Raw genomic sequence first — 18885 nt, 5'->3', positions numbered from 1 at the left:
TCATCTTTCCTTTTAGAGATCATTTCATCTTCAACTTGCCTAACTGTTCACAATAATAGTAATTTTGACCAGGGGTGCCCACACTTTTGCATGCCACTGTAATTAAGATTTGATCCTCATTATGTGCAACTTATTATATAAAGTGCTAACATGGAATTGTATACATTAGTGATTTTTTTTATTCTTTGAGGAAGCTATTCCCTTTCCGACAAGAACATGCAGTTCCTTAAGATCATGCCAGAACGTGGCTTTGCTCCAAGTGTTCAGAAAGAAGAGAATCCATGTATGCAGTTGTGTCAACGTGAGCCAATTCCACTGCTCAGCCTCCAAATACCTTCACGAGGGATCAATCCTGCTAACCTCAAGCTCCACATACACAGAGAGACCTCTATGGGGTGATGGCTGCAAGGACTGCGTTCCCCGATGAGTTATTGGAGCTTTTTCATCTTTTATCCTCCAAGGAGACATTTTCTTCTGCCCAAGGAGTAGCTTTGATTTCTGTTAATTTTTAAATTTCTTTAATTCCTTAAAGTGCACCTCCAGCACATGCCTGAGCCTCTATGTAGTAAGTATGCACGCGGTTTCCTTCGCCAGCTCAGTACTATGCTCTATGACGTCAATTTCTAAGAAAGTTGCTGTTTGAGGCTAAATTTGGTGTCAGCTGGTCATCCAGAATGCCTTCCTCCTTCTCTAAACTTTTCAAAAAAGTCAATCACAATGAGAGAAAGTTATTAAATGGAGTCCTACGGGCACGACAAAAGTTTTCTTCAGGGGTGTCCATTGGGTTTCCAATAATCTTGGATAAATCCGATTCCCATGCACGCCTCCACCGTTACCCAAGACTCTATTTACCCCTTGAAGACGGCATTTTTACCCCTCTTTTTTGCTTTTTTTTTTTACATTTTCCAACAGCCATATTTTTTTCTATTTATGTCAACATATGAGAGTTTTTTCTTTTTTTATGGGGAGCTGAAGGTTTTATTTAGTACCATTCTAGGGTCTATTTGTCTTTTTATCACATATTCAGTATAACCTGAGTTTTTCATGATTTAATCCTCCGCTTTTTCTGCAATTTGTGGTCAAGGGTGGTCCTAACAGTGATTGACAGCTTTCTATGTATAACTGTGCACAAAGAGATGGCTGTCAATCATGCATAGGACCGCCCACTGGACTAAAAATCTAAAAATCACTGGACTAAAGAGTTATACTGAATCTTTTCTAACAAACTATATATCAATCTGCCTGTTCTATAATATGGTGCCTGAAAATTGAACTACATTTTCATGGTAACAGGTTCCCTTTAAAACTTAATACTTGTTGGGGGTGGGGGGGTTATATTTTTTTTTAGATTTTTTTTAGCCCCTTAGCGTACTTGAATTTGCAGTTGTTTGATCACCTATACAATACACTGTATTGAATAATTGCCAATCTCCTACTATGAAGCTGGGCAGTATAGGAGTAATTAAATGGCTGATATGAGGGGGTACGGTCTTCAGTAATCCCAAGTGCCATAACAAACCATCAGCACGACAGGATCGTGTTGTTGGTGCAGGCGATGGATGTTGATAATATCCTAAATGCCTCTTTCATGATTGATAGCAGCATTTTGGAAGGGTCTCAAAACCATTTTTTTTATTATTTATTTAAATAATTTTTATAAAGCTGCATGCGGTCCCTCGTATTTTGATACACCGCCAAGATAAACGCATGGCTGGAGGCTGCAGCCTGTACCTTTATGCTTTATCTGTGCTGGTATCATAATATATGGGGTCCCTGCTCCATTTTTTTCAATTATTTCTTTTTTACACTCCACAGCCAATCACAGTCTGACTGTAACCAATCACAGACACTGTCACAGAGGGTGGGCGGGGAAACAGTGAATATGCATGAGAGCTAATGAGCAGACCCGGAAGTAGTGTGACAACCACGCAGGAGACTCGGTAAGTATAATTCTCCTGTTTTAATCTCTATTTTGCTTCTTTTTAACTTTTTTCTTAAATTTTTTATCCAGGTAGCCGAACCCGAACATTAACACAGACTTCCCTGAAAAACCTGTGTTCAGGGACCATGCACGAGCCCCAATCTTTACAGTTCAGGATTGCTCATCACTAGACTCACTACCACCTCGTAATACATGCTTTTATGAACAACCAGCGACTTTCCATCAATGGCAACAGCGATCTTTCGAATGAACATTTGCTTGTGTAATTATGAGCTTGTACAGGCGATAACGTCGCGATAACTATTTGCTCGTCAGTCGCTATTGTTAAAGGGAACCTGTGACCAGTTTTTTGCCCTATAAGCTGCGTCCACCACCAGTGGGCTCTTATATACAGCATTCTAACATGCTGTACATAAGAGTCTTTACTCTTGGATATCAGCTTTATAACACATCCGGCACCTACATTGCACCGAGCGTGCTCAGCTCCTGAGCCTGCTCCATATGGTAAGTGCACACATTTGCCATAAGTCTATGGCGAATGTCACCAACGCATTAAAAGGGAACCCGTCTAATAATTTTACTAATGAGATAAGTGTTATGGCTATGTAGAGCAAAAAAATTACCCCTGTCTTGCATTTATTCCCCAAAAAATTATTTCAGTGTTGTCAATCTCTTTTAGGACAATTGAATTCTTCCTTGTAATATTATCAGAACCCTTCTGATGTTAAGGAATTGGCTTCATAATGTGTCCGTAGAAGCTCAAGATTTTAATAAAGAGGGAAGATGCCGAGATTAATCCCTTGCAGAAGTAATTCAGAGATCTTTTAAATATATATATTTTTTCTACTTTGAATGTTTCTATTGGTTTATACTGAGAAATCCAGATGTAAAGCGAAATAATTACCCCAAACCAAGAACAGCTCATCTGCAGCTAACGTCTATTGTTGCAATGATTACAACTTGATGCCAGTGATATCCGAATCTCCCTTTTCTCTGTGAGCAGCTGTGAATTTTGGGGGCTGCTCAATGGGGCCATCAAAGAAGCTCTTATACTTTCATTATCTCTTTAACTTAATTACACTCCAATGGGACTGGATTAGCCAAAATATGAAATGTCCCGAAAATATATGGCGCTAGCTAGTGCGAAGCTAATTATGGGTTAGTCGTACTGTCCCCGACCTGCCAGAATGGTTCCATATGCAGAAAGCCCCTATTATCAGAATCAGCGTGTCAACGTTCTGCCAGTCATTGGACGCGCGGCACGGCCCATTATTGAGTTTTTTTGCTTTTGTTGAAAATTATACATTTAAAGTAACACAGTTATTTGCAGCTATAAATAATACCTGTCCGGCCACATTGCTTCTAGGAGGTTGGGAAACACGAATAATTCTGCAGCTACTGCCAAGTTATGGGTGTTGCCACCCAGATAATAATTATATTGAAGTTAGAGGAACTTCGTTGACGCGCCTGAGGGCAAATTCAGAAGTTCTAAAGCGCCTTGTAAGGTGGCGGTGGAAATTCTATTGACAGCAGAAATGTCATTACCAGATTTTGGGAGACACACCCGAATTTAATATCTGTTATCGAGAGCACAGGTTATACTATTACTACCATTCTACCTGTACGTATCAAAAGGCCAAAAAAATGGAGAAAAAAACTAGATCTGCAGGTAATACACTAAAGATTTCACGGTGATTACAGAGAAAGCAGGGGACAGGGGCTCCTAGACTGGCCCTCAGGCTAGGGAGCCTTAGCTATCCCTGATCTCAGAGTAACCTCTGAAGGTGAGGATGTCTGAGCCGCCTTCCTGGCCCTACTTCTGACCAGTCCTGATCATATACCCCCTTTTCTAATCCCAGGGGAGGACCGGGGTAAGAATGATTAAGCCAACAGAAATAGACAAACAGGCTAAACCAAAACTATCACTTGGCACGTTCACAAAAAGGTATAAGACAAAAAGAGAAGGGAAGAAACAACAAGACGATGGGAGAACTCCACAACAACTCCAAACCCAAAGCAATACAATCACCAGCAGGACTGGGATACAAAAGCACACAGGCCAACACAGCAATAAACTATAGTCGGCATGAGAGGACAGATTCCACAAACTTTACTAGGAAGGAAGTCAATGTGATAGGCTTCCAACAACATGTCATCCCAGAAGTACCAAGCAGGCTAGCAAAGGTTAAATCTTGCTAGCCTGATCATGAATGAGCACACAGCTGGTCGACCCCCGAACCTGTGTGTGTAGCTCAGAAGCACCAGAGAAACCGTAGGGTGAAGTGACAGGATGTCTAATGTGAATAGCATCTGATGCTGCCATGACAATCGGTGAGTTTTGTGCAAAACTCCTAGTGACATAATATTAATTAGAAGCATATTTAACACCTTAAAGACCACCAATATGGCTTTTTACTGATTTGAGAAATAAAAGGATAGCACCTCCTAATGGCCAGCAAATTCAGTAGGCAACAGCTGTATACTATAGTTGACACTGAGCTACATCAGCCACGATCTGGTGTTAGCTCCAGTCATGGCAGTTTAACTCCTAGATGCTAATGTCAATAGCAACAGCAGCATCTAGATGGTTAACAGGGGAAAGGGGCTACCCTTTTAACTGCCATCGACACTCCAAGGTGGCAGTTTAACCCTCTAGATGCTACTCTCAATAACAACAGCAGCATCTGAATGGTTAACAAAGGAAAGGAGTTCCCTCTTTGACCCCCATCGGCACCACATGATCGGGATTGTGTGGTCCTGATGGTTGCATTGGCAACCAGATGCCATGTAGTGGCCCAGGATTCTGAAAAGCTTTGGTAGACTGATAGAACGTTAGCAACATATTTGTGGAAAAAAAAAAAACATTTTCATTACATAGTTACATAGTTACTTAGGTTGACAAAAGACCTAGGTCCATCTAGTTCAACTTTCCTCCACCATTTCTACGTTTAGTCACTAAGTCATTTATAACCAACAATGTTTTGTGTACTGAGGAAATCATCCAGCCCTTTTTTGAAAGCTGTTATAGTATCTGCCATTACTACCTCTTGTGGTAGGGCATTCCACAGTCTGACTGCTCTAACTGTAAAGAACCCTTTCCTATTTAGCTGCCGGAATCGCTTTTCTTCCACTCGCAGTGAGTGCCCCCTGGTCCTTAGTACTGTCTTTGGAAGAAATGTCATGTGCCAGTCCTTTATATTGACCACACATGTATTTATACATATAAATGAGATCTCCTCTGAGACGTCTTTTTTCTAAGCTAAACATATCTAACTTTTTCAACCTGTCATCATATGGGAGGCCTTCCATTCCTTGTAATAGTCAAGTTGCCCGCCTTTGAACTGACTCTAACTTCTGAATGTCCTTTTTAAAATGTGGAGCCCAAAACTGGATCCCATATTCCAGATGTGGCCTTACAAGTGATTTATTATCCTTGCGTTAATTACAGTGTTGCACCAGAAGGGTTACCAAACTTCTTAACAGCAGTTTTGAGTACTTTAAGGCATGCTGTTTTAAAAAACAATATGACTTTGTTTTTTGGGGGTTTTTTTATATAGGCCCCTCAAAGTTACTTAAAAACTTAATAGGTCCCTAAAAAATTTACTTTTGTAAATTTCCTTGAAAATTTGCTGATAAAAGTTTAGCTCTTCTAAAAAAGCCTAACAAAATTAAAAAAAATAATGTTTGAAAATTGATGCTGCAGTAATGTAGACATGTTGGAAATGTCTAAACACAAAGTTTGAAAATGGTTAATTTTTCTAAATTTTCATCAAATTTCCAGTATTGTAATAAATAATCTAGCACAAAATGTATCAACCTAAATTTACAAATGGCATAAAGTATAACATGTCACGAAAAATAGAGACCAGTCTCCGAATCAGTAAAATATGTTGCAGTATTCCATAAAGTGACATGTGTCAGATTTGTAAATTTAGGCTTGGGTTATTGGAGCTAAGAACTAAAGAGCGACAAAGTTTAGGTGACAATGCCGGCATGGCGAATTAAAACACGTGATTAAATCATACAGAAAAGCTAAACATGTTGAGAATGGAATGATCAGAAGTGGGAATAATTGCCTTTATCAGACTGGGAAGACTTTTGCGTGACACTCTTATTTAGAGCGGCACAGTTAGCCATAAAAAAGAAAATTTGCAGTATTTAATGATTTTCCCATGGCGGATGATCAATACAATACAGCTACTGTTTCAGCTACTACACAGGTCAGACCAATAATGTAATGCTATATTAACTAACTAAAGGGAAGCTATTATCAGAAAATTACATTTTATTTACCGTAAATCATGTTTTTGTGTTAATTATATATTTTTTTATATTTTTGACTATTTTTTTTCTTTTCCTTATCACAATCTATATTGATTGAAAATAACAAATAGACATCTTGTAATGTTCACACCGGCCACTGTGGCTTTTTTAGACTCTAACTTCCTATTGTTTCAGCAAACAATACATGTACATTAGCTCTATTGTTTCAGGAAACAATACATGTACATTAGCGCTATTGTTTCAGGAAACAATGCATGTACTATACATTAGCCCTATTGTTTCAGGAAACAATACATTTACATTAGCCCTACTGTTTCAGGAAACAATACATGTACATTAAAAAATAGACCAAGTTCAGCTCACCCCTTCAGGCCTGCTCCTTGGATCTCCTGCCGCTCAGACACACAGGTACAGTCACCTGTTGCAATCATTCTATGAATACATGTACATTAGCCACAATGGTAAGACTATAGGCTACTTTACACGCAGCGACATCACTAGCGATGTCGCTGCCAATCGCACCCGTCCCCGTTGGTTGTGCGTCATAGGCAAATCGCTGCCTGTGGTGCACAATATCGTTAGTCCCCATCACACATACTTACCTGCTTAGCGACGTCGCTGTGACAGGCGAACGGCCTCCTTTCTAAGGGGGTGGTTCGTGCGCCGTCACAGCGCCGTCATACGGCAGCCGTCCAATAGAAGCGGAGGGGCGGAGAGCAGCCAAAAGAAAGACACGCCTACCTCGTTGCCGGAGGACGCAGGTACGGTGATGTTCCTCGTTCCTGGGTTGTCACACGTAGCGATGTGTGCTGCCTCAGGAACGACGAATAACCTGTGTCCTGCACCAGCAACGATATTTGGGATTAGAACGACGTGTCAACGATCAACGATTATGTGAGTAATTTTGATCGTTAGTGGTCGTTTGTACTTTTCACACGCAACAACATCACTAACGAGGCCGGATGTGCGTCACGAATTCCGTGACCCCCAACGACATCTCATTAGCGATGTCGTTGCATGTAAAGCGCCCTTATGACCTATCTTTGGATTCAAGTGTCTAATGAGTGTGCACAAAAGTCATTGTGAAGGGAAGGGGAGCAGGGAAGCTATAATATCGTCTTTTGTGATTGATGTACCCTACGTTATCAGCTGTGTATAGACGTGTTACCTGGCTCGGTAACTCTGTCTGTAGTCATAAGTTGAATATAACAAATGGCACTTCCTTGAAATGGTGAATATTATGTAGATGGAAAGGGGTGCACTTAGTAGGTTCCAAAGCCAAGAAACTAAGTATAGACACAAGGCACTCCCAAAATTCTTGATGCTGTGATTTTATTTAACAGTGGATGTGCATAAATAACGTTTTCGGTCACAGAAGACCTTCTTCAGTTGCACATGGGGAGACTGGATGGTGCTCGTGACACAGCGCGGTATCCATGCAGCGGTGGATACCGCGCTGTGTCACGAGCACCATCCAGTCTCCCCATGTGCAACTGAAGAAGGTCTTCTGTGACCGAAAACGTTCTTTATGCACATCCAATGTTAAATAAAATCACAGCATCAAGAATTTTGGGAGTGCCTTGTGTCTATACTACATGTAGTCATAAGTTGTCCACTGAAAACGCTTCCTGAGAGGACTAGAAGTAGGAGTCTAAACTATCCCCCAGCAGCCAGTGTGAATTTTGCAAATTTGTTAATTTAGAAATTTTTTTTATTATGCATGAAATAAAATATTGTCAAAAAATTTTTTTTTTAAATACATGTAACACAAAAACCTCATTTAAACAATAGTTATTGGATGAAATTAGTAAAGACACTTTAATTTTAAGAGTAGGAATATATTGTGCAAATTTTAAAATGCATGGTGCCCACTATTTTTTTTAATTTGAAAAGCTACTTTTTGTCTATATTGTGCTGTCATATATAAGGTATTGATAATAGGTGAATAATTTGTACAGTTGAAGAGACTATGTTTATATGTAGCTGATTATAAGGAAACTTTGAAAATGTCTCGAAAATAAAACGAGCAGATTTTGCATTTAGTCCCAGTCAGGAGACCTCCATACAAATTAGATAATTAGCCTAATGTCACATAGTTTTTTTACTAACTTCACCGACCGCCATGGTGGCAGTGGGTTCTGTTCAGACTACAGATTACAGTGAGAGATAATTCCACTGCCACACGGATGTTTTTACAAACATCACCGACTGTCATTGTGGAGCCGGGATCTGTTCTGACTACAGATTGTGACTCTCTGCCTGATAACTTCTCTGAGATCCTAAACCAGTGCAATCTGCCTTGGGCATTGACCAATAGATTGGTAGTACATAGGCAGGCTGGCAAGAGTTAATCTTTGCTGGTCTGCTTGTGAGTCATCTTTGATCATATGTTGTGGTGGAGCCAATCACATCTGTTCTCCTCCTATATATCCTGGCTGGACACTTCCATTAGTGCCAGCTATAGTTTATCTTAGCTGGTCTGGTGAGGTGTTGTGATTCAGAGTAACTGGGGGTTGTAGTACTTGTGTGTGGTTGTAGAGTTAATTAAGGTACCGTCACACATAACGAGATCGCTAGCGAGATCGCTGCTAAGTCACCGTTTGGTGACACAGTAACGATCCCATTAGCGATCTCGTTATGTGTGACACCTACCAGCGATCAGGCCCCTGCTGTGAGATCTCTAGTCGTTGCAGAATGGTCCAGGCCATTTTCTTCAAAGGCGATGTCCTGCTGGGCAGGACACATCGCTGTGTTTGACACTGTGTGACAGGGTCACAGTGACTGCTGAGATCGTTATACAGGTCGCTACTGCGACCTGTATTGTTCCTGCATCGCTGGTAAGATCTGACTGTGTGACATCTCACCTGCGACCTCCCAGCGACTTACCTGCGATCCCTATCAGGTCGCATCGTTTTCGGGATCACTGGTAAGTCGTTGTGTGTGACTGGGCCTTTAACCCTTGTTGTTTTTTGTCCCTATCTTAATAATCTGGCTTTTCTCCTGAGTCTCTCATTGTTGATTCTTCTGTGTTTGCAGTGTGTCAGAGTTTTGGCTTTCCCCTGTCTGTCTTTGGCCCCCTTCACACGTCCGTGAAACACGTGCGTGTTTGTTCCGTTTCCGTATATACCGGAGACACAGACAAACATGCACCAATGTTAATCTATGATTGTGGTCACACGTGCGTTATTTCATTATGTCCGTGTGTGCGTGTCCGTGATCCGTATGTGTTTGCGTTTTGCACGGATGCATGTCCGTTATCTGCACGGAGCACGCACACGTGGACACAATGAAAGTCTATGGGTATGTGCACACACGTTAGTAAACACGTATGCATCTACCTATAGTCCGTGTCCGTTTGGTGTTTTTATTTCTAGTGATGTCGGCCATTCTTTCTATTTCTGTGTATGTCGGTCAATCTCCCTGAGTCCGTCGGTCGGTCTCTCTGTCTCTGTTGGTCTCTCTGTCTGTCTGTCCCTCTCTCACAGTCTGTCGGTCAGTTTTCCCCCCTCTCTCATACTTACCGTTCCCCGATCACCGGCGCGGCGCTGCACGGCATTCACACTGCTGCGGCGGCTTTTACTATTTTGAAAAAGCCGGCCGCTCATTAAACAATCTCGTATTCCCTGCTTTCCCCGCCCACAGGCGCCTATGATTGGTTGCAGTGAGACACGCCCCCACGCTGAGTGACAGCTGTTTCACTGCACCCAATCACAGCAGCCGGTGGGCGGGTCTATACTGTGCAGTAAAATAAATAAATAAATAATTTAAAAAAACGGCGTGCGGTCCCCCCCCAATTTCAATACCAGCCAGATAAAGCCATACGGCTGAAGGCTGGTATTCTCAGGATGGGGAGCTCCACGTTATGGGGAGCCCCCCGGCCTAACAATGTCAGCCAGCAGCCGCCCAGAATTGCCGCATACATTAGATGCGACAGTTCTGGGACTGTACCTGGCTCTTCCCGATTTGCCCTGGTGCTTTGGCAAATCGGGGTAATAAGGAGTTAATGGCAGCCCATAGCTGCCACTAAATCCTAGATTAATCATGTCAGGCGTCTCCCCGAGATTCCTTTCATGATTAATCTGTAAATTACAGTAAATAAACACACACACCCGAAAAAATCCTTTATTAGAAATAAAAAACACAAACATATACCCTGGTTCAACAATTTAATCAGCCCGAAAAAGCCCTCCATGTCCGGCGGAATCCAGGATGGTCCAGCGTCGCATCCAGCTCTGCTGCATGGAAGTGACAGGAGCTGCAGCACACACCGCCGCTCCTGTCAGCTCCACGCAGCAAATGAAGAGTGCCGCGCGATCAGCTGAGCTGTCACTGAGGTTACCCGCTGTCACTGGATCCAGTGTTGACAGCGGGTAACCTCAGTGACAGCTCGGCTGATCGCGCGGCACTCTTCATTTGCCGCGTGGAGCTGACAGGAGCGGCTGTGTGTGCTGCAGCTCCGGTCACCTCCATGCAGCAGAGCTGGATGCGACGCTGGACCATCCTGGATTCCGCCGGACATGGAGGGCTTTTTCGGGCTGATTAAATTGTTGAACCAGGGTATATGTTTGTGTTTTTTATTTCTAATAAAGGATTTTTTCGGGTGTGTGTGTTTATTTACTGTAATTTACAGATTAATCATGAAAGGAATCTCGGGGAGACGCCTGACATGATTAATCTAGGATTTAGTATCAGCTATGGGCTGCCATTAACTCCTTATTACCCCGATTTGCCAAAGCACCAGGGCAAATCGGGAAGAGCCGGGTACAGTCCCAGAACTGTCGCATCTAATGTATGCGGAAATTCTGGGTGGCTGCTGACTGATATTGTTAGGGTGGGGGGCTCCCCATAACGTGCAGCTCCCCATTCTGAGAATACCAGCCTTCAGCCGTATGGCTTTATCTGGCTGGTATTGAAATTGGGGGGGGACCGCATGCCGTTTTTTTAAATTATTTATTTATTTTACTGCACAGTATAGACACGCCCACCGGCTGCTGTGATTGGGTACAGTGAGACAGCTGTCACTCAGCGTGGGGGCGTGTCTCACTGCAACCAATCATAGGCGCCGGTGGGCGGGGAAAGCAGGGAATACGAGATTGTTTAATGAGCGGCCGGCTTTTTCAAAATAGTAAAAGCCGCCGCAGCAGTGTGAATGCCGTGCAGCGCCGCGCCGGTGATCGGGGATCGGTGAGTATGAGAGAGGGGGGAAACTTCAGTAACTCGGGGGATTAGCGGTCACCGGTGAATCCTTCACAGGTGACCGCTAATCAGTACTCGACACAGACAGAGCCGCGGTATGAGGATGAAGTCGGGTGAAGTTCACCCGAGTTCATTCTCATCGCGCAACTCTGTCGGCTGTCAGCCGACATTTATAAACGACATTGTGCATCACACACACGGACATTCCACACGGACATTCCACGTACACATACACGTTAATTCCACACGCACACACGGACGTTCTACACACAAACATGGCTAGCATACGCAATTCACACAGATGCCACATGGACCATAAAAACGGACACAAAATCGGGATACGGACCCGAAAAACGGCCCGTAACACACGTGCGTGTTTTTCACGGAAGTGTGAAGGGGGCCTTTATCTGTGTTTCCATCTCTCCTGACCCTTCCTTGTATGGTAAGAGGGGGGAATAAGATCAGTTCTGGTCAGTAGCTTACCCAGGCATGGGACTCAGTCATCACCACCATTAGGGGTAGCCCGGAGGTTAGGAATAGCCTAGTGTGAGGGACAGCATAGGAGCCCATGTCCCATGCTTTCCTACAGTCACATTGTGACACCTAAATTTTGGGTCACAATTAATCTAATGTACAGGTGGCAACAATCATATTATTATTATGGCGCCACTTCAATGTAGGTCAGGGAGCGCCACATTTTGCTCAGCAATAACATTTGATCACTAGTGGAGGGGACTCCACTGCTAGAATCCCCAGCGATCAGATCATTTTTGGAAAAACTGACTACGCAACATGGTTTGCTCATGATGTCCTCCTTCCCTTTAATTCTTCGAAACAAGAAGCTCTTATCTTTTTAACTTCCTATCACACAATTTTCCCAGGTTTTTGAGAGATTTATGTAAGAACTCAATGAAAAGCCAGAGGCTCTTGTCATGTAAGGGCCATGAGAAGAACAAGTACAGAAGGATCCTGCGCAGTGTAAAGAAATAGCTCCGAGCCTTGTAATTCTAAACAGCAGATTAAAATGTGAAAACGCTTTGATTTTTATCCGCACGCAATCCTGCTGATTTCTCGATATATAAATGGAGATTGGTGCTATTTTTCTGCTTGTTGTAGAAGTAGCCTTGTAGTCATTGTCACATACTCCCCATAACAGAGGTAGTTTTATATAAAGGGTCATGGGTGACACAGATGTAGTCAATATCATTTTCTGCAGAGACTGCATGTGAGAGGGGTTCTGATTGGCAGCTCACACGCAGTACCAGACATATTGGTATGGTAACTATGCCCCGCTCCCCCCCATAGAACCTCTATGGAACTCAAAAATGGGGCCAAAAGAAGAGGCTGTCATGGTGGTGAAGAATTCTTATACATATTACTCTCTCCTTTCATTTCTATGGGAACTCCGACCATCTCTTAACTGATCCCTTCCTCAAAATACGGCCCATTTCTCAAGTCCAGGACTAAGGACCCTCACCTGTATAGGTATCAGACTAGGAAGACACTTGTGTTCCCGTTGCATCCACTCATGGTCCAAAAGTTGGTGGAGAAGATAAGACACCCAAACGAGTACGAATCTGTAGGGCCTTGATATGATTGCGCATGGGATAAAATCTAATGGCTTGATAAGTCAGTAAGTGGTAGACAGAAATTTATTGTGGACAGATTAACCTCTTAGCGGCCAAGCTAATTTGGACCGTAATAACCAAGCCACATTTTTTTAAATCTGATCAGTGTCGAATTAGAGATGAGCGGGCCCATGGAAGTTTAGTTCGCCGGGTTCAGCTGAACTTGAGATAAAATTCATTTTGAGATCCAGACTTAAGCTGAAATAGATCTCGGAGCACAGATCCCATTGGAAGCCACTGATTGGGCAGTTTGGCTCTCCACCCACATACAGCCATAAGCAGATCACTTCCGGGGGCAGAAGGGAGGGCAGTGGGTTTTTTTTTTGGACACAGCATCCGAAAACATTGTTTTTCCCCCTAGTGAGAGCCATGCAAACACTGCAAGCAGCTCGCACTGCACCAAGTCCAGAGTGTACCCGAGCACAGCAGTGCTCGATTGAGTGGTCAGCATACGTACAGCACCAGAATTCAGACTCTGATTGGTACGAACCCTGAACTTTACACTTTGGATTGGCTCATCTCCATTCCTAATATCTCTGGAATGCTTTAACGAATCTCAGGGATTCTGGAACAGTTTTTTCGTGACACATTGTACTTTGTGTTAGTAGTAAATGTAAGTACATTTTTTTTGCATTTTTTTATGAAAAAAATAACGTGGGATTCGGCACTATGTTTGATAACCAACATGGGTAAAGCAGCTGCAATGCCCAGCAGTCTGCTTTACCGTGGCTAGATATCAAACATAGAGGGGATCCCATAAATTAAAAAAAACTTTATACTTGCTGGGTTAGTAATGGGGGTGTGTGGTAACCTCTGGGCTTGATGTCAGCTGTCAATTCACAGCTGCTATCAACCCCAAAAGTATTACCCTGATTGCCACACCAGGGTAATTGGGAAGACGCCGGAGAAAACGCCGGAATTGGAGCATCTAATGTATGCCCCACTTCTGGGGCAGCTGCAGGTTGCTATTTTTATGCTGGGAAGGGCCAAATAACCATGGGCCTTGCTAGCCTGAGAATACCAGACCCCAGCTGTCTGCTTTACCTTGGTTGGTTAGCAAAAATAGGGAAGAGCCCACGCCATATTTTAAATGATTAATTTTAATTATAAAAAGAAAACCCACACAAAAAAAACAGCATAGGATCCCCTCTATTTTTCATACCCAGCCAAGGTAGAGCTGACAGTTGAGGGTTGCAGCCCGCAGCTGCTGGTTATCAAAATTAGGCGGGACCACACAATATTTTTTTATTTTTTTTAATTTCCTATCTACATTTGTTTGCAGAGCAATTGCCTCATTTTGCTTCCTTTTACAGCCCTCTAGCTGTTACTACAACCATTTTACAGCACCAAAATTTGGGTTCCTAGTGACTTATATGGGATTCGGCATCCAGGGTAACGTTCGGATTAAGTCTGTATCCCGAACTGAATTTTTAATTAAAGTTCTACGGATCCGCTCATTACTAACTAACACTACAAAGCCAAGCCAGCATCCTCGCATGCTCCTGCGAGGACACCGGCGTTCTTACCTGTTTGGGCGTACTGCTGCGGGGGTCCAGTCTCTGTTTCATGCTGTGGCCTCCCGGAGCGTCTGTGCATCATACAGAGATCCAGTCTCTGTCCATAGGGTGCTCCTGTGTCCATGCCCCTTTTCTTAAAGGACCAGCACCATTTTACCCTGAAGTGCTTCCCAGGTCAGCAGGGAGGCTGTAGGTATTTAAGGCACCCTAGCACTACGCTAGGTGCCTGGGCAATGAGTTTAGTCATTGCTAGATATCAGGTCCCCTAGCCCTGTGCTGCTGTTGCTGTTCTGCTTTGCTAGACATATTGCTTATACTTGTCTGTATTGCAGAGTGCCGCTTCCACTACCTGCTGCTGCAAGCAACCACATCAGCTGCCTACCATGATACCCATTGCCACGAAGTATCGTCACCGGCTGCTGTTATCCATCCGTCCATCCATCTATCCCAGACAGAACCTCTACACCAGCTGCTACCGCCACTCTATATCAAAGACTGTCGCTCCTATACCCCTGGGGCCAGCCAACACATCACCAGTCTTCCCGAGTGACACTCGGATTCTACCTGCAGCATAACACCTCTATCATCAGGAGCTCTGGTGAAAACCAGGTTTGGGTCCGTAGTCAAGCCCCTCTTGGTTTTTTATATGTTGCGGCCCAGCGGGTCCACTGAAATCCCTGCTCGTCCAGCGAGCCTAAGAGGTACTATGAGGTACTGTTTTATATTTTGGCCAGATTACACAAGCTCACAAGGCCATGTCATGAGTCCTCATTGTCTGGAGAGGAATTAATTGAAAGGGCATCAAATCCAAAAAAACAACACATAAAACAGCAGCCATACTTACCAGTACCTGGCCACAATACTAGTATTGTAATGCTCGCCGGGCGATCATGGGATTAGTGGTACCGAAGGTACCGATCACTGGCCTGGAGGAGCAAATTAACAAGGCTACCAAGTCTTCACTAAAGCCACAAGAGGTGGCGATAGACACACATGCTGGTAGGTAGCCGACAGAGGAAACCGCAGGGGATCAACGGTACCTTGGCAGTTGGCGCCATGGACACAAACAGTCATGTGGCCAGCATGGATAGTTGCAGCAGGGGACCTGTCATGCACTGAAACACAGACAGAAATCAGCGCACAGCACAGTAACAGCAGCACAAAGGGATCGAAGAACTAGCAACGTACAGCACTCATTGCCCAGGTACCTCCTTTAATGGGAAGGTGCCATAAATACCTGATGCCTCTCAGCCATGCTTCCGGGACAGGGTGTACTGGCCCTTGAAGAAAAGGGTTGTGTCCGCTTGCGCACTCTGCGGGCATTCCTGGAGGTCTGTGTGGCTTGTGCAGAACCTGGGTGACAGAACCGGGGACGGAGCAGTCACCTCTGGGTGGCCGGGAAGGTGAGAGTTCTGGCATACCCGTTTGGGGTACGCTGGTATGGGCGTTACAAGTACACTGCAGACCCCAATGATAAAAAGCAGAAGTATAATAATAAGGATCAGTAGCCTTGAGCGCAGCTTTTAAAAAACTGGATAACATGTCTCCAAGTTCTCCTAGGCAATCTACCCCATATTATAAGCTACTTTATGGGAGTGCAAACACATTATGTTTAGGTAATGTCTCAGAGAAAAACACATTTTTCCATATATAAATGGTGGTATGGCTGTGCACGTGCTTGTCCCACATAAATATGAAAGCTTTTACATATAGAGGTCCGATGTACCAGTCATGAGAAATCTAGTGTAAAAATCATATGCAAATGAAGCAAGAAATACACTGGGGGTGTGTCAAATGACTTGGAAGACAAATTCTAATTGCAGTGACACGCCCCAGTACACATCCAGCTTAATTTGCATATGAATTATACATTAGATTTATCATGAGTGGCACATCGAATCTCTACAGAAAAAGTATCATTTTTACTGGGGGACAAGCGCCTGCACAGCCATACAATACCTCCATATGAAAAAAACATGCTGACGGGTTCCCTTTAAAGAAATGTGCAAAGTAAAGTGATTGTTAATAACTACTCATGACAGCGGGAGAGGAAGGTGGATAAATCAGCAAAACTTTACATGTCAGAGCAAGAGAAGCGTGTAATGATGAATTCCTGGATGTTTTTTCATGACGAAGATAAATTTGCTTTCTACACTAATATGTTGTGGACGCCCCCTAGTGTTCTCACAAAGTACTGCTATTACAATTAGAAAAAATATATTGCCTTTAATGCAATGGACTTTCCAATTGTTCCCAATATACCCTTCATGCTGGGAGTTGTAGTTTTACAACATTAGGTGCAACTTCTGGGAGCTCTTGGTCTGCTACAAAGGGTGCTTCAATGAGGGAATGTGTAATATATCAATGTTAGAAATGAGCATGCACTTCCATACTCATTACTCGTAACTAGTGATGAGCGAGTGACTCGCCCACCCCAGGGCTGTGGGACACCCGGTGCCGGGCCGGACTAGTCCGGGGGGTAGTCAGTGATGGCGGGGCCCGACTCCGTGACCCTGGCGGGGTCAACTAATATGACTGCTGTGTTGGGGGTGATTATTAAAGTTTGTATTCGTGACGCCACCTGTGGTTTGCGGCTATTAAGCCGCCGCTGCTGTATGGGGCCTCCGGGGCTGGTGGAATGGCAGCTTGGATGGTCCTGCTCCCCACAGGTGGAGCGGTGCCCCGGGGCAACCGTTGGTGCCTATTAAAGTCTATGAGGGTGTTGTAGATGGTGCAGTGCAGGCGAAATAATGGAGGCAACACCAGGGGGTGCAGTTTCAAGGTTTTACTCACTGGTTCATGAATGTCGCGAACTGGTCGCCCACTGGTGCGCTGGGATCCCCTGTAAGGGACCTCCGCCGATCCCTGGTAATTTGGGGAGTAAAAGCCGGTGCACCCTTCTGTTGTGTCTCTTTCCTCGGCTGTCTTCAAAGCCTTGACTTTTCCGGATAAACCTGTCTTGGCCTCCACTATAGGTTCTGGACAAGAAGGCTTGCCTGGATGGTACTGTGCCCTCTTCCCAGGGGTTCTACAGTGGGATGTGGCCCGGGGCGCTTGCAACCACACTGGGCCTCGGTGTTCACTTTTGGAAAATAACTTCTCTTCCTCCAGTTTCTAGGGACCGTTCCCTGTATGCAGCCTGATCCCTCCACCTGATTACTTAGTGGAACAAGCCACATGCTTGAAAGCCTTGCAGTGGCCCTGGAATCCTTTCTGTAGTTCGCTGCTGTGGTGTCACCTGGGCCTAGCTGGGCCCCAGGGTCTCCACCAGGAAGCTTCATTTTCTCTTGCTGTTCTGAGGTTTCAACCTCTCTCTCACTGTTTCACTCCTCACTCCTCTCCTCTCTCAGAGTATCTGCCCGACTTCAACTTGACCTTCCTGTCTCTGCTCTACCTTCTGCTGGCTCCTCCCACCTTCCCAGTTGCTAGACCCCACCCTATAGGAGAAGGGATGGGTCTTACGGCCCCCCCCAGCATGCAGCATGGGGGGTAGCTGCCACTATCCCTGGTCCCTGTGTGTGCCTAACAATGGGTGTAGTGTGAATTTGCCTATGGACCGGCGTTTACTCCTTTCCTTACCCAGGATGGGACATCACACCTCTGGCTGAGGTGCAATGTCTCTGTGGCGACGGAAGCTTCAGGGGCACCACACTCCCCCACAGCGAATCCCAGCACATCCGCGGGCTGAAACAAGAAGACAGTGAATAAACTGCAAAGTTTTTATATATGCATATAACATTTTTAAAACATTACATCCCTTTATGGGAGGCGCATTGCTTGAACGTTGCGAACATTAAAATAATAAAACTTTAGAGTGTTTGGTATTCCCACCAGAATTCTGGTAGGGGGCACAACTGGTGCAACATATATACAGGGGAATATTGACCACACATAGTTCAGTGGCCGAATTGTCTTTGTAACTTGTAACTTAGGGGGCAAAAAGGAAAGAACCAGCCACTAAGTCCAGCGGCCTGGTTAAACATTACACACACATTAACATTTTTCAACTGTGGACCACTTTCCAGTCCAGTGGCCCGGCAACATATCAACAAGGGGGTGACATCTTCGCAAAGAACATAAGGGCAGGAATGCAGGGATGGGTGACGTTTTAAAAAAGAACAATGGGGTGGGGCAATTCAGGAAAGTCTTCAGGAAATGACAAGGGACAGACAGGGGCTATCTACAGTTCTGTATCTTCTTACTTTTTACATCTCAGTGCTGGAGTCCCGATGCGGCAGGGCCCTGGGCAGCATGTAGGCCATGGAGATCCTGGTCTGTGTCTCCTGTGTGTTAGTGGCAGGCCTGCTGCAAGGTGCTG

The 18885-nt window shown here is 44.4% G+C and overlaps 1 long non-coding RNA gene across 2 annotated transcripts; it reads left to right on the top strand.

Moving 5' to 3' along the window:
• The first annotated feature begins 377 nt into the window (after positions 1-377).
• Positions 378-14984, top strand: LOC142258565 (uncharacterized). Of its 2 annotated transcripts, none has more exons than XR_012727813.1 (3): positions 378-565; positions 1816-1940; positions 14900-14984. It is a non-coding gene; the product is annotated as an uncharacterized LOC142258565 (long non-coding RNA). The 2 variants fall into 2 exon arrangements; XR_012727812.1 differs by lacking the exon at positions 14900-14984 and adding an exon at positions 2012-2706.
• Positions 14985-18885: the final 3901 nt, after the last annotated feature.

This window comes from Anomaloglossus baeobatrachus, chromosome 12 (genome assembly GCF_048569485.1).
Source record: "Anomaloglossus baeobatrachus isolate aAnoBae1 chromosome 12, aAnoBae1.hap1, whole genome shotgun sequence".
In the NCBI taxonomy this organism is placed as follows: Eukaryota; Metazoa; Chordata; class Amphibia; order Anura; family Aromobatidae; genus Anomaloglossus; species Anomaloglossus baeobatrachus.
This window is presented reverse-complemented; position numbering and strand designations above follow the sequence as displayed.